Source organism: Notolepis coatsorum, assembly GCF_963971535.1.
Source record: "Notolepis coatsorum genome assembly, chromosome: 12".
NCBI lineage: Eukaryota > Metazoa > Chordata > Actinopteri > Aulopiformes > Paralepididae > Notolepis > Notolepis coatsorum.
Genome location: NC_140176.1, coordinates 77,953,028 through 77,970,744, shown reverse-complemented (window position 1 = coordinate 77,970,744; position 17,717 = coordinate 77,953,028).

Genomic DNA, 17,717 nt, shown 5'->3' with positions numbered 1-17,717 from the left:
CTGGGCCCATTGGACCCGGGGGGTTGGGACGTGTCACAGGGTTCACAATGTCTACTGTACGCCTACTGTACTTCACCTACAGTACAGTTGGGAGGAACAACAAAACCAGGTTATTCAGACTGATGTAAATCGTACAACATTTTTATATCATCTAGATTCAAATGTATTGTCATTATACAGCACAAGTACAGTACAACAAAAAATAAGTTTGGCATCTAACCAGAGTGCAAATGTAACAGTAAAGTGCAATAGCAATATACAAAGTACAGGTGATTCAACTGGATATAAAATAATATAAATTAGTACTACTGAGTGATCTACCTTCAAATAGTAAAAAAGGCAGGAAATCCACTTATAGGATTCTTACAAGGGATTTAGAGAATCTGCTAAACTGGGCAACCTGTAATCTAACATAGAATATAAAATAAAAAACACACAAATGTGACTCACGTTTTAGACTCGGATACGTGAAAGTTGTAATAAGATATTTAAAGATAAAATAGATTAAACACTTTTGACGGTATTTATTATAAAAAGTGAATAAGCAAGGTATAATTGAAATCAAGTTGGTACAACCGGCCGGTCGTGTAGAAAAGAAAAAAAAAACAGTCAAGTCATTGTAGTCTGGTCAGTGAAGTCCAGTCCGTCCAGCAGTCTCGTCCGTGGAGTCCAGTCAGTCCGTCCAGTCCATGAAGCAGTGGCCAGTAGAAGTCAAAGTAGAGAAGAAGTAGTCCCCTCCTTCCCTATCCGAGTGCTTTATTAGTGATCCCATAGTCCAGTGTGTATGTGGTCTCTGTCCTGAGTGCACGTCGTGTGTCTTGTGTATTGGTCAGCCTGTATGTCAGGCGTGCATGAGTGCGTGGTACGCACTTTTACGTGCACATATGTGCATGTGACTGCCTTATTGATAACGATCTGTGATCGATGGAGAGTGTGGTATTCAGCCTGCATCTGGCCGGCCGGGGCAGTATACAGTCATATATTCAGCAACTTGTGGCATTTGTGACAATGAGTTGAATTATTTGATCTGGGCTAATCTGGTGAGATCCCTCACCAAAGGTTCTAATGGACTTAAGTGGATGCAAATGGATGTGCCTAACCTTTTGATCTGGTCTGGAGCTTTGCCAGATGCAGCAGTGTCCAGCGTGGTTTATTTGTGTGTGTGGAGTGAGAGCGAGAGAGTGAAGGGGGAGGGATGTGCTTGTGTGTCTCTGGAACTCCTGCTCTGGCCTATGTGTTGTGTAATTTAGAATTGTCTATTGTCTTAATTCAGTATTATTTATCACCCGAAAACACATTTTGAGATGGAAAGTCCAATGGAAAGAGGAGAATGTACTCCAAATATCAAGCAAGTTATGCCCTACTACATATTAGATGTCACCAAAACATATTGTGGAGAAAAAAGTCTTCAAAGTTTTCAGTAATTTTTTTTAACATTTATTCAACACACAACTATTAACACAATACCAAACATGATAACATTGAAACCTTACCCAGGGGTGCCCATTTTTGCTTCCCTCTTTTACTCTCTCTCACACATGCACGCACACACACACACACATCTCATAAACACACAGTATAAGGAATGTATAGCCACGTGTAAGCGTATACATGCAACATATAGGTATGCGCGTATGCACGTGCACACACACATATGCACGCACACGTTCATTTACGCACGTGCACTTGCATACAAGATGTGAGTTTCTTCCGGGGTAAGTTACATTAAGACACGACGCGGAGGCAAGCAGACACCACAGAGACTTTGAAAGGAGGGGGGGGGGGGGGGGGCAGGAATGGAGTGCCACGACATCACTAGCTCCGGCTGACAGGGAAGGTCTTGGCTGACGATGAGGCCTCAGAACCATTGGACTAATAGCAGAAGAGACGGTAGAGAATAATGAATTTAGTTCTCCTTCAAAGACTGTTCAAGGACATTACAGAATGGGTTACATCTTGTACGAAGCTATGTTTATGAAAATAAACATCATGATCTAAGGAAAGAGATCACGTTGCCAGTGTCGTTTTCTTCTGATTACGGATGTACCAACAGGGTTTGATACAGTGTGTACCAGCCAATGTGAAGTATTGAAAACAAACACAACGCAGATGGGGAAAGTCATGGAGCAGCAGGTGACGAGTGGATTAAATGATCAAAGGCTAGAAACACTGTTATCTTTCAAAGGGATAAAAACATATATTTCCATCATGGTCCCTGATTTTGGACATGGACAGACATCATAAAACATAGAGCATCATAATAAAACATAGATCATCATAATAAAACATAGAGCATCATAATAAAACATAGATCATCATAATAAAAACATAGAGCATCATAATAAAACATTAGCAACCCCTTAAAACATTAACCTGCATTTCACTTCTACATATACTATCAAGAGACTATAGACAGATACGCCCTACCCTCTCCTTCCTAGACGTGGCTACTCTACAATTCACTGGCTAGCCATATCCTTGTGGCAAAAGCTTCCCCCCTCTTCAATGCTTTTCAGGGCCACTGGAAGCTTGTTCCACTCCAATGCCGCAGAATATTAAAAAGTATTCGTGCCCATTAATTAGTTGAATTTCTTCTTACAATTACTCAAGGTTTCTTCTTATTATTATTCTGCCATTGGAGTCTATGGCAGCCCTAGAACCGTATGGCAGAAAGTTATGAAAATTGGCAAATTGATTTGGGACAGTCCACTGACCCCTATCACCAAGTCCCATGACTACAGCTCCAACATTTGATGTGGCCCCCCAAGAGCTCTGGTAAATTTCTTTTTTTTTTTTAAACGTTAATCTTGGGTTAAAAAATAGCGGCGTTAAAAGAATTGTGGGTTAATGCATTAATAAAGCTTTAACTTTGACAGCCTTAGTTATTACACATTCTTACACATACATGTATGTTGAACATCTGAGGTATTGATGAAGTAACAAAGGAAAAAAGCCAAAAGCACTTACTCCTCAGACATTCTTTGAAAATGTTACAGCCCAAAATACAAAAAAGATCCAGGCGGAATAAGTAACAAAGGGTTGAAGAAATATTGTCTGAACTGTCAGATGCAAACTGGCTGTGTGACATAACCAAGCATCTCGCTCAATTGAATAAGAAGCTGCAGGACGCAAACAAGTCCCACCCAAAACTTGACCAATATAGTTGTGAACTGAGACAACCCTTATTTTGTTATTTTTGAGTACAGTTACAGTTCATGCAGACACATAATAGCAATTTCATTACGAATTGAAAACGGGGGACCCTGATGTAAACAAGTCGAAAGTCTTTCTCTGGTCTGCATCCCCTTAACAATTGTGTGTATTGAGCTGTACTGTACTGTACCCATTCTGCAATCTGTTAATTAAAGTTAATTAAACTATCTTCTTCCATTAGTTGGATGTATGGCCTCTGCAAGGTTGTGTGCAGCCATTTGTTTTTGTAACATCTGCTACATCTGTCCCACGTGTTCTTTGCAGCTCACAGTTGTTAGTTCTGCCCCTCTTGACTGTGACAAAAAGGTTTTGAACAAACTTAATGTCATAGCTTGTATTTGATGATATTCTTCTTTGTTATTTAGTTGAATGGTTTGATCATTGATTGATAGAGTAATATGGGGTTCTGATAAACTTACCCCCTTCTTTTTTTTTTTTTTTTTTTTAACACAGAAATACGCAATTTTAGAGTAATTAGAGATGAATACTGAATAACTAGAATCATTAGAGGTTCTCAAAGTGAGGTCCAGGTCCATGAGAGGGATCTGGGCAGTCCCCATAGAAAATTCAAAGTTAACAGGACCAAATCATCAGTTTCTTATTTATTTATTTAACCTTTATTTAGCCAAATAAAACATTGAAGAAGCCCCAACAGGAGTACAAATATACATATATACACATATATATACATATATATATAATATATATACATAATACTGTACATACATACACACATATACACCAATAACCAAATAAAAACACAGTTAAGAATCATACACATAAGCAAATAAACAAACAAACAAACATATGCACAGCCTATGTACAAAAGAAATAAACAGTTCATCTCAGTTTTCTTCAATTGCATAAACACTCAAATCAAAAGTATTACACAATTATCAAAACCTTACACTCAAGGAGCAAAATATAGGCCCAGATTTTCACCCTTACAATGTCAGCCTCACACTTTTTGCAAAACAATACACACAGTGATTTGCAAAACACTAAACACACTTGCATTACATTAGACACAGAATGTCAAATTACCACACATATGAGCCAATTGGTTAAACACAGCCATCAGATGCACAAACACACCATTGCTTAATTGTAGATACACCAATCAGGTTTAAGCACTATAAAAATACAGCAGGTGAGTTCACCTGTCTTCAACCAAAATGGAAGGAGAGTGAAGTACTGTACACAGAGAACGTGAAAACATACAATACATTCACCAACATACAGCCCTCACCCAACCCACCCAACCCCACCCCACCCACCCAACCTCCTCCAATGTACAGTTTCTACGCCAAATGTATATACACTCTTTTTCTGGACACTTTTGTATCACAAACAGTACTGTATTTGCAAATCTGATATGTCATAAATGTATAGATGTAGCAGTACTGTCTATCTGTATGTCATGTATGTCATATATGTTATGATGAATTGAAAATGGGGGACCCTGATGTAAACAAGACGAAAGTCTTTCTCTGGTCTGCATCCCCTTAACAATTGTATGTATTGAGCTGTACTGTACTGTACCCATTCTGCAATCTGTTAATAAACTTTTCAATCAATCAAAACCAAACACTACACAAGACAACCAATGATGCAGACTGATGAAAATATACATTTTCTCCCATTTTCCCAAATCAGTCAACATGGAGAATCACAACAAAAAATGATCTTGCCAGATCCAGCTAGGCAAAGAGATAATGTCTAGTATTTTCTGTTTACATTTCTTCAAAAAAAATGTTTTACTGTAATTATAACCTGTACTGGATACAGTATTTTATGTTTGTCTGATATTTGCTGAGCTTACAGTGTTATGCACATAGTAGCATGAAAACTGGGACATGTATTGTTGTGATTCTCCATGTTGAAATGTTGACTGATTTGGTTATATGGAGAGAACATATATATTTTCATCAGTCTGCATCATTGATTTGGGTATATGGAGAGAAAATGTTATTTTTTTCATCAGTCTGCATCATTGATTTGGGTATATGTAGATAAATAAATTATATTTTCATCAGTCTACAGCATTGGTCTTGTGTAGTGTTTGGTGAATTTATTGTATATTTGCACATTCTCTGCATACTTCACTTACAGTACTCTAATCACTGAGAAGTAGAATTGCTAACTGTGTTTTAGGTTAAGCACAGCAGTGTGTGTAACTGGTTCAAACCGAATTAAGTCATATGAAACGTGTTTCATATGGTAACAAAATGTAGTTTTTATAAATTAGTGTATGATTTCGACAAGTGTTTAATTTAGCAAAGGATCTGAGGTGTTCTGATAATTGTGTGTTTTGAAACACCGGGCCCCGTTTTCAAAATCATGCTTAGGCAATCGAAAAAAAACTGTATTGTGTGTTTCATTATATACATATGTTTCAGTCTTTTCATAAAAAAAATATTCGATTTTTGGGTCTTTTCCTGGCTTTGGTCCGCTTTGCATTCACATCTCAAATGAACCGCAGCAGGGTTCACTTGCAAGAGTGAATGAGCTTTCACACCACCCCAAACCAACCGGACTATCCGAGGAAATGAACCAGGGTTCGATTAAAGCTTATTATAGGACACTGGACATGGGTATGGATGGCTCCAGGTGCTGCTGCGTTAAAGTGCACATCTTCAATATCTGTACTATTTAAAAGCACAGTGTTGGACACACTCAAAGGTTATCGCACCTCAGAGATGGCAGTGGACATGTATGACAGGACGAAGGCCATATGTAATGGCCTTTGGATTGAGGAACATACTACCAGCCAAAGGAGGAAGCAGAAAAGGATGGACGAGTATGTAGTTGAGTCATCTTGTGGCACAAGCTCAGACCTCAGCTCAGGAGATCAGCTGAGACAGAGACTGTTCTATCCAGTCGTCGACAGAATGCTGCAAGAGCTTGAGAGCAGGTTCTCATGAGTTGGATAACAACTTATGAGAGGCATACAGGCATGTTATCCAGCCTCAGACCAGTTTCTCTCAGTGGAATTGCTGCAACCCCTCGCCACACATTACAATATCCAACTATTGCCAGAGGAGATCACAGTTGCAAAGTGTTTCCTGGTCAGGACAGGCAGAGATGCAGTCCCTACTATCCAAAGTGTCTTTTCCCTCCTGGATGATAATAATAATAATAATAATAATAATAATAATAATAATAATAATAATAATAATAATAATAATAATAATAATAATAATAATAATAATAATAATAATAATAATAATAATAATAATAATAATAATAATAATAATGCATTTGATTTATAAGGCGCCTTTCAGGACACTAAAAAAAAAGTCCACAAATCGGTGAATGAAAAAATTATAGGATCAAATGAAAACTACTTACTAAAAATGGACGTTTAAAAGTACTAAAAACCAACAAAAAATACCAAACACTAACAAACATTCAGCACAGACAATGGGGATGCAGACATAAAAAAATAAATAAAAAATTTAAACAATTTTTATTTTTTTTTATTTTTTTAGATCCGGGGCTAGGAGAAAAACATCCGGGGCTAAAGCCCCGGAAGCCCAGGGCTAACGACGCCACTGGGGCACATGCGAGCAACGTTCAATTCAAGGGAGGGGAGAATTGGCACGGCTAAATTGGGATGGGAGAAAAATTGAAAAAGGAGGAGAAAAAGGGTACTTCCTAGTGAAGGCAAGGACTATATGACATCAAGCCTGCTTTTATCCAACCATGATTTCACATTGATCGTTGCGACCATGTGTAACGTGTAACTCCAGAACGTATGCCGTTGGTGACGATCAAAGCATCAAAAAACGATTATATACATTTGATTTGGAAATAGTAGCATGTCCAGGCGAGTAGCGTGTCCAGCTGAGTAGCGTGTCCAGGTGAGCAACGCCAGCGCTTTTAGTAAAATGCATGTATTCCTCCATAGTGCCGTTTTATGGAATTAACCAGGATCACTCTGAAACGACACTTATATTCACCACGGTATAACACGTGAACGTATACATGATTTTTTTTTCTTTTCCACATATTGAACGATGGATAGTTGATGTCAAATGAGCCATAGTATTGTATCCATAGCTATAATATAGAATATAGATATAGCCCTGCAAACACCGCCATGCAGCCCTATCTCTTAGAGTGGTGGCGCAGTAGGAACTAAGATGCTCTAGGCCTCCGGCGCTGAATGAGTTAATGTATCAACACCACATTTGGCAGATTGTTTAGGGACCCTCAGGTGATCTCTGTCACCAAGTGGCATATTGACAACTCGTGCACTCTAGCGCCACCAACCTGTCAAATTTGGAGTCGTGTGTATGCCTGTAACTTTTGAACTGTATGTCCGATTTTCTGAATTCTTGTAGCAATGGATTCCCTGGCCCATGCAGAGTTCAAAACACCCCGTGGTTTAATTATTATTATTATTTTTGGATTGCAGCATGCAAGGTACACACTTTGGTCTTCTGCACAATTTCACTGATTTTAGAGTGGGGATTCACACATTTTCTAAACTGCCATTCCTCTTCCAATTTTCACAACTCATATACATACGGTATTATATATAAAAACCTTCACATGACTCTTGGGATTTGTAAAATCTTAAAAGAAAAAAAACGAAGCTCTCCGATTTTTCACCCTGTGACAGGTTGAACGACGACCCCCCCCCCCCTCCATTGAGACCAATGGGGGAACTTCGCTGTCCCTATATGAGCGGGAACATGCAGGTCAGTCAGTGAGACACGCTGTACTGTTGAACCGCTGAGGGCCGACACCCGGCTTGATCTCCACACAGTGAAGCCACAGCGACAGATCCACATCAGATCAAGTGGAAAAAAAGACCCAGCGGGCAACGCACGCACGCATGCACGCACGCACGCACGCACGCACGCACGCACGCACGCACGCACGCACACACACACACACACACACACACACACACACACACACACACACACACACACACACACACACACACACACACACTCACACACACACACACATTCTACAGACATACACACACACATTCTACAGACATACACACACATTCTACAGACATACACACACACACACACACACACACACACACACACACACACACACACACACACACACACACATTCTACAGACATACATGCACACATTCTACAGACATACACACACATATATACTCACACTCAGTTATTTCAAGCTGTCTCCCTCTCTAGCACACCCACGTGCACACACACACACACAGACACACACACACACACACACACACACACACACACACACACACACACACACACACACACACACACACACACACACACACACACACACACACACACACACACACACACACACTCACACACACACATTCTACAGACATACACACACACATTCTACAGACATACACACACATTCTACAGACATACACACACACACACACACACACACACACACACACACACACACACACACACACACACACACACACACACACACACACACACACACACACACACACACACACACACACACACACACACACACACACACATTCTACAGACATACATGCACACATTCTACAGACATACACACACATATATACTCACACTCAGTTATTTCAAGCTGTCTCCCTCTCTAGCACACCCACGTGCACACACACACAGACACACACACAGACACACACACACACACACACACACACACACACACACACACACACACACACACACACACACACACACACACACACACCTACACACACACACACACACACACACACACACACACACACACACACACACACACACACACACACACACACACACACACACACACACACACACACACACAGTGAGAGGGGCCAGATGGAATCGCAGCATGCATCTTTTGGCCTTCCACACCATGGACACACTCATTCCAGTTCTCCACTTTCTTCTCCTCTGCTGAACCCCCCCCCCCTCTCTCTCATCCTGTTAATCCCTCTCTCTCTCTCTCTCTCTCTCTCTCTCTCTCTCTCTCTCTCTCTCTCTCTCTCTCTCTCTCTCTCTCTCTCGTATTGTCACCTCATCCTCATCCAAGTCACACCTCTCTCTCTCTTCTCTCCATCGGACCTGTACCTCCTCCTGTACCTCCTCCTGTACCTCCTCCCAGGGGTGTAGCTCCAGATGCTGGGCCCCATGAAAGAATGTATTTGTAGGCCCCCAGTGAATGGGAGCGCGCGTAAGCGCGCGAGCGAATTTTTTTTTGGCCATTTTTCTTTTGATGAAAACGCATAATATTGTTTTCACCTATACATTCGGATCAGCAGTTCAGCACCTGCACTGTTGGTGGGTGAGCCTAGTAAAGGATGTCGCATTGCGTTCATCTTCAATGAATGGACCAATGCAATAGTCTACCAAAGCCCCCCCTCTCTCTCTATATATCTCACACACACACACACACACACACACACACACACACACACACACACACACACACACACACACACACACACACACACACACACACACACACACACACACACACACACACACACACACACACACACACACACACACACACACACACACACTTCAGAAACAAACATAGTATCAATGAGAGCATTGAGCAAAAAAAAAAAGCTACGCCCCTGCGCTCCTCCTGTCCTCCTCCTGTACCTCCTCCTGTCCTCCTCCTGTACCTCCTCCTGTACCTCCTCCTGTCCTCCTCCTGTCCCTCCTCCTGTCCCTCCTCCTGTCCTCCTCCTGTCCCTCCTCCTGTACCTCCTCCTGTACCTCCTCCTGTCCTCCTCCTGTACCTCCTCCTGTACCTCCTCCTGTACCTCCTGTACCTCCTCCTGTACCTCCTCCTGTACCTCCTCCTGTACCTCCTCCTGTACCTCCTGCTGTCCTCCTCCTGTACCTCCTCCTGTACCTCCTCCTGTCCTCCTCCTGTCCTCCTCCTGTCCTCCTCCTGTCCCTCCTCCTGTCCCTCCTCCTGTCCTCCTCCTGTACCTCCTCCTGTACCTCCTCCTGTACCTCCTCCTGTCCTCCTCCTGTCCTCCTCCTGTACCTCCTCCTGTACCTCCTCCTGTCCTCCTCCTGTACCTCCTCCTGTACCTCCTCCTGTACCTCCTCCTGTACCTCCTCCTGTACCTCCTCCTGTACCTCCTCCTGTACCTCCTCCTGTCCCTCCTCCTGTACATCCTCCTGTCCTCCTCCTGTACCTCCTCCTGTACCTCCTCCTGTCCTCCTCCTGTACCTCCTCCTGTCCTCCTCCTGTACCTCCTCCTGTACCTCCTCCTGTCCTCCTCCTGTACCTCCTCCTGTACCTCCTCCTGTACCTCCTCCTGTACCTCCTCCTGTACCTCCTCCTGTCCTCCTCCTGTACCTCCTCCTGTCCCTCCTCCTGTACCTCCTCCTGTCCTCCTCCTGTACCTCCTCCTGTACCTCCTCCTGTACCTCCTCCTGTCCCTCCTCCTGTACCTCCTCCTGTACCTCCTCCTGTACCTCCTCCTGTACCTCCTCCTGTCCTCCTCCTGTACCTCCTCCTGTACCTCCTCCTGTCCTCCTCCTGTCCCTCCTCCTGTACCTCCTCCTGTACCTCCTCCTGTCCTCCTCCTGTCCTCCTCCTGTACCTCCTCCTGTACCTCATCCTGTACCTCCTCCTGTACCTCCTCCTGTCCTCCTCCTGTCCTCCTCCTGTACCTCCTCCTGTACCTCCTCCTGTACCTCCTCCTGTACCTCCTCATGTACCTCCTCCTGTCCTCCTGTCCTCCTCCTGTCCTCCTCCTGTACCTCCTCCTGTACCTCCTCCTGTCCTCCTCCTGTACCTCCTCCTGTACCTCCTCCTGTCCTCCTCCTGTACCTCCTCCTGTACCTCCTCCTGTACCTCCTCCTGTACCTCCTCCTGTACCTCCTCCTGTCCTCCTCCTGTACCTCCTCCTGTCCTCCTCCTGTACCTCCTCCTGTACCTCCTCCTGTCCTCCTGTCCTCCTCCTGTACCTCCTCCTGTCCTCCTCCTGTACCTCCTCCTGTACCTCCTCCTGTCCTCCTGTCCTGCTCCTGTACCTCCTCCTGTTCTCCTCCTGTACCTCCTCCTGTCCTCCTCCTGTACCTCCTCCTGTCCTTCTCCTGTACCTCCTCCTGTACCTCCTGTACCTCCTCCTGTCCTCTTCCTGTACCTCCTCCTGTACCTCCTCCTGTACCTCCTCCTGTACCTCCTCCTGTACCTCCTCCTGTCCTCCTCCTGTCTTCCTCCTGTACCTCCTCCTGTACCTCCTCCTGTCTTCCTCCTGCTGTCCTTCTCCTGTACCTCCTCATGTACCTCCTCCTGTACCTCCTCCTGTACCTCCTCCTGTCCTCCTGTCCTCCTCCTGTACCTCCTCCTGTACCTCCTCCTGTCCTCCTCCTGTCCTCCTCCTGTACCTCCTCCTGTCCTCCTCCTGTCCTCCTCCTGTCCTCCTGTCCTCCTCCTGTCCTCCTCCTGTACCTCCTCCTGTACCTCCTCCTGTACCTCCTGTCCTCCTCCTGTACCTCCTCCTGTACCTCCTCCTGTACCTCCTCCTGTACCTCCTCCTGTACCTCCTCTTGTCTTCCTCCTGTCTTCCTCCTGTACCTCCTCCTGTACCTCCTCCTGTACCTCCTCCTGTCCTCCTCCTGTACCTCCTCCTGTACCTCCTCATGTACCTCCTCCTGTACCTCCTCCTGTACCTCCTCATGTACCTCCTCCTGTACCTCCTCATGTACCTCCTCATGTACCTCCTCCTGTACCTCCTCCTGTACCTCCTCCTGTACCTCCTCCTGTCCTCCTCCTGTCTTCCTCCTGTACCTCCTCCTGTACCTCCTCCTGTACCTCCTCCTGTACCTCCTCCTGTACCTCCTCCTGTACCTCCTGTCCTCCTCCTGTCCTCCTCCTGTACCTCCTCCTGTACCTCCTCCTGTACCTCCTCCTGTACCTCCTCCTGTACCTCCTCCTGTATATAACAGCAGTATAGGAACTGTACTACGGCCCTCATTGCGCTCACAGAAGCACTTCACTTAGCAAAAGCGAAAGGCCTCTCTGTCCTGATTCTCCTAGATCTATCTGCAGCCTTCGACACAGTCAACTATCAGATCCTCCTCACATCCCTCGCAGGAATGGGAGTGGCTGGCTCTGCGCTGACATGGCTGACATCATACCTCAATGACCGCTCCTACCAAGTGTCATGGAGAGGGACCCTGTCGGCCACCCGCCCCCCTGCGGACGGGTGTCCCCCAGGGCTTGGTCCTAGAACCCCTTCTCTACTCCTTCTACACTAAATCTCTGGGTAACATTATCACGTCTCATGCCTTCTCGTATCATTGTTATGCCGATGATACTCAACTCTTCCTCTCCTTCCCTCCCTCAGATATCCACGTCTCTGAGCGGATCTCGGCCAGTCTGTCCGACATCTCCGTTTGGATGACGACCAACCACCTCAAACTGAACCTAAGCAAAACAGAATTGCTCCCCCTGCCAGCCAAATCCTCCCCCCTGACCGACCTTTCCATCACAGTCGAGAATGCAGCTGTGACCGCGTCCCCGACCGCCAAGAACCTTGGTGTTGTCCTTGACGGCCAGTTGAACTTCTCCGCTCACATCGCAGCGACAACCAGAACCTGCCGATTCCTCCTGAGCAACATCAGAAGGATCCGCCCCTTCCTGACAAAAGAAGCCACCCAACTCCTCGTCCAATCAACAGTCATCTCCCGCCTCGACTACTGCCACCAAGCCTCTTCAACTCATTCAGAACGCAGCGGCCCGCCCGATCTCAAACCTACCGAAGTTGGCCCATGTCACCCCACTTCTTAGGGACCTGCACTGGCTCCCCATTGCTGCATGAATCCGCTTCAAGGCCCTCGACCTGGCATACCGTGCGGCAAAGGGAACCGCTCCTGCCTACCTTCGGTCAATGGTCTCTAACTACACACCCTTAAGACCCCTACGCGCTCTGCATGTTAGGGTTTGTGGCTAGGGGAGATGTGTAGAACCCAAATGCTGGACAGTGGAGGGTGGAGAGAGACAAGGCACGAGTCGACGTTGTAATTGACAAGCTTTACTGAACGTGGCAAACGATTAACGTTACAGTGCTTGGCAGAAAACAAAAGCGAACTTAAAACTCGAAAACAAACCTCAGCAATGCTGGAAAACGTGGGCAAACAATACATGAACGGACTCACAAAGAAATACAGGATAACAAGTGTTTTCACGAGGGGAACACAAGGTAGGCAGAACAGCACAGGAAGGTACTGGCACAGGAGACAAAACAATGGCGCGACACTGGTATACAGGGGGCGGCATGAATATATAGAGGACTAATTAGACTGACAAGAAACAGCTGGGCTGACAGGCTAGGACACAGAACACTAACACAAGGAATACATGAGGAGTAGACTAACAAATGAATATGATTACACACACAGGGAACAACAGGGCTAGACTAGGACATACGAATATACACAGGGAACACAGGGCTAAATAACAAGGGGCTCACTGGAACATAAACAGCCCCAGACAGGGGAGGACATTGGTGATTACAGTCAACAGGCTCCAGACAATATGTAACCACAGGGAGGTTGCCTGTGCCTGTAGGAACAGACCGCCAGGGTGCGGCAGAGGATTGTTCAGAGAGTTCAGATTATGACACTGCATCTTCTGGTCATCTCAGACCCACTCCTATCCGAGCTCCGGGAGAGTCATCAAGGAGAAGCAGCCTTTTCTCAGTTCTTGCCCCACAATGGTGGAATGAACGGCCCACCCCAGTTAGGACAGCCGAAACCCGTCCAATATTTCGCCGTCGTCTAAAGACGCACTTCTTCAACCATTATCAGAAATAAAATAAAATAAAAAATCGAACCCTAACTAACCTTACTGTCATGTCCTAATAAACTAACCTACACTGTAGCACTCAACACTTTGATGAACACTGTTACTCAGCTGACAGAGTTGTGCCCTTCCTGATGACTTGTCATACAGAACTTGTAAGTCGCTTTGGATAAAAGTGTCAGCTAAATGACTAAATGTAAATATACTATACTGTACATTGCGTAGTAACTGAAAACGAATCATTGTTGTTGTTTGAATTGTATACAAGTATAATAATAATTTGGTTTATGAGAAGAACGTCATGGAGGAAAAAGCCAGAATGGTGACTGTAACTGAGGGGTTACAAAACCCTGACTGTATTAAAGATTGTGATAGATTAAACCACTGCTAGTTATGTACTTTAATTACTGGCCAGACAGTACATCAAATATAGATGGTGAACACCCACAAGAACACGGCATTGACACAGAAATACTATTGGAGGGTAATTTATTATTATTAGGCAACGTTAGGTTACAGAATGAGAATTAGGGTCGCGCTTGTATGGTGAAGAATACACGCAAAGTCAGTCAAGAGCATAAGTCACTAAGAATAGCAGGAATCCTACGATGGGTCTAAGCTGACGCCACCTGTTGTATAGTAGCAATTATATAGGGCAACACTGGTACCAACTGGAGACAATGGGTTCCCTCTGGGGTGTAAGGCCTGGAAGGTAGAGGAATGTTCGGGTACTCCGTCTGATTCAATGAGGAATAAAGAGACTCCAGGTACAGGAGTCGGTTCTTGTAAACTCCCTTGATCAGCAGCCAAAAGCAATAGTTGTAATCCAAAATGCTCGACAGCATTGATGACAGCTAGCCAGCCCCATCCACGAGGCAGGCCCGAGTTGTAATCCTCACGAGGTTGAATCCCAAACGACAGTAGAAATCAACGATACTCTTCTCCGGTAGTCACGTCCCAAATCAATATAATCCAACCAGGAATGGTTCTGCAATCGCCGACGCCGATTCTCCTGTGTACATGTCCAACGGTTCTCCGCCTAGAACTCCTTGGGTGTGGGCGACGTATTTAGGCCACACAGCCTGGTTAAGTGCACTAGCTAAAGACACGACGAACCGATGGGTAATGCTACACACGGAAGAACTGTGGCCGCACGATATACAATAAATGATCGACTATTTACTTCACATTAGATTAAGTCGAACTCAACGTTACTTCATTAAACTCTGACACTTTAACATTCTATTCGCACGCGGTTCTCAATGCTCTATTTAGACGCAAGGTTGCTCACTTCACTGTATCACCGAACTTGATGAAACAGCTACTTAGACGACTGATGAACTAATGAACTACTGCTGTTTACACCTGCGCCAATATATATACTTAAGTGAATATCTAGTCCCAACCTCAGTCCTTGTCTCGTATTACTACGCTGACTCCGGGCATGTTCTGACATGCCTGCAGTTGTCTTTGAACTTGCAGTTGGGGGCTTGCGCGCTGGCGCCTGGGGGCGCTGTCCAATAGGAGAGTGAATATTACTCTGGTCTGAACGCAGGTAAAGGGATATTCCGTGTATATATATAAATAATATACAAAGTATATCAAACGACAAATATATATATTCAGTTTAATCTGGCCCTTCACAACAGCCGCCTCCTAATTAGTCCGCACCTAATTAGTTAAAGGAAGACAGATTAATAGTCCAGTCAACTGCTCAATGTCTGTTGTGGGGAGTAGGGCAATCTACAAAGTCAGTGGGTCATGATCGTTATCAGGGGAGTCAGGGAGCCTCGGCATTCTATCAGCCTCGCCACGGGTCGGGTGTGACGGTGAGGCAGGTCGGCCCTCCTGGGTATACTGGGCTGTGCTCGCCACTGGCGACAGTCTGGTCGAGTCCGCTGGAAGCGACGTACTGCTTCTCTTCCGTTCAGTATCCAATAGCGACGTCGGATCTCAGCGAAGACTCTCTCTGCCCCAGCGTGGTGCACATCCTCGTCGTATTTCTTTATGATGAGCTCAGTGACCTTGTGTCGGCTGTTGAGGACTATAGGAAACTTGACGTCATCCGTTAAGTCCGGGGCCCGTCTCAGACGACCACCCACCCTGATGAGGCCATGGGTGTCGCGCTCGGGGGCCAAGTGGAGCAGTCTGCTGTCTGACGGGATTGGCTTTGTTCCCTGCAGGCAGTCTAGCTCGTCGGGGAACGAGTCTCTTTGGGCTCGCTGTAGCAGAAGGAGTTCTGCCTCTTCGTAGTTAGCTGCGTTAATGTCGGTATTGGGGGGGACCTCAGGGTGGTGCCACAGGAATGTCTTTAGCTGCGCACTCTCAAAGGTGAGGCAGTCGTCTATGTTAGGGTCAGTGGGGACTGGGGTGTGCGTCAACCAACAGAACATAGATTTCTTGATCTCTGCCTCCTCTTGACTAGCCTCCCGCGGGGTGGGGGTAGGCCACTCTTCCTCCGGGAGCTTGAGGATCTCAGGACCGTCACTGTAGATATTGTGACGTGTGAGGTCATCTAGAGACATCCCCCGTGTGATGACATCGGCTGGGTTCTGTTTCGTGTCCACGTACCTCCAGCACGCTGATCCTACTAGGTCTTGGATCTCTGTGATTCTGACTCCCACGAAGACCTTGTATCTACAAGAATCGGACTGGATCCATGTGAGTACGGTCATGGAGTCTGACCACAAGATTGTTCTTTGCACCGGGATGGTGAGTTCACGTTGGATTAACGTGGCGAGTTGCGCGCCTACCAGAGCTGCGCAGAGCTCTAGACGTGGGATCGATTGTTGCTTGCGGGGGGCTGTGTGTATTTCTCCTCCTTCCTCTCGGGCCCGCAAGTAAGCCACCGAGCCGTAGGCCACTTCTGAGGCGTCGCTGAAGACGTGCAGGTCCATCTGGCACGTCTCCAGCCGCACTGTGGGTGGGAAGTAGCTTCGGCGTATGTTCACATTTTGGAGCGAGTTGAGTTCTCTCTCCCACTCTCTCCAGGTGGAAGCTAGGTGGTCGGGTATGGGGTCGTCCCAGCCCTGTTCCTTGTCCCACAGCTCTCGTACAATCATTTTCGCCCGGGTGGTGTAAGGTAGGATACACCCCAGCGGGTCGTATTGCCTTGCGAGTGTTCTGTATACGCTCCGTCTGGTGGTCGGTAGAGGGGTCGACCTTCCCTGCTCCGTGGTCAGGGGTGTGTATTTGTAATGGAGCGAGTCTGTTTTGAAGCGCCAGACTAGGCCCAATGTAATTTCCTGTGCTTCACCTGGGATGGTCGCCATCCAGGTCTCGCTGCTTGCTGCCTTTGTCTCTGGGGAGAGGCTGCGAAGTACTTGAGGGTCACTGCTGGCCCACTGCCGGAGATCAAAGCCGCCTTTGATCAGTGAGGTGCGGAGCTTGAGTAGGAGGGCTTCGGCCTCTTCTGGCGTCGAGACGCTTTGCAGACAGTTGTCCACGTAGAAACTCCTCTCTACACTTTGTCTGACCTCCTCGTCAGCTTCAGGGTCTTCTGTCACATGTTTTTGCAGTGCGAACGTAGCACAGCATGGGCTGCATGTGGTTCCGAATGGGAGGACCTCCCATTGGTAGATGGATGGTTGCTCATCTTTGATCCTCTCTCTCCATAGGAACCGCAGCAAGGGCTTGTCCTCCTCCACTAGTCTCACCTGCAGGAACATCCCTTTGATGTCGCCGCTGATGGCCACCTTGTCTTGGCGGAA